This window comes from Penaeus monodon, chromosome 28 (genome assembly GCF_015228065.2).
Source record: "Penaeus monodon isolate SGIC_2016 chromosome 28, NSTDA_Pmon_1, whole genome shotgun sequence".
NCBI classification, from domain to species: Eukaryota; Metazoa; Arthropoda; class Malacostraca; order Decapoda; family Penaeidae; genus Penaeus; species Penaeus monodon.
Window position 1 is genome coordinate 4,748,926 of NC_051413.1, and position 213 is coordinate 4,749,138.

Here is a 213-nt window from a genome sequence, read left to right on the forward strand (position 1 = left end):
GGAAATTATTTAAATAAAGGGAAAATTTTAGGTTAATTTGGAAAATACGGGAATTAATTAGGAATTAGTTCGGGTTTAAAGTAAAAAAAAAAAAAAGGAAGTTGGGAAATTAAAGGGAAAATTAAGTAAAAAAAAAATGACCCAAATATGATGACGCCCCCAAGACAACGACTCACGAGTAAAAAGGAAATCAAAAGGTTGAGAAAGGGTTTG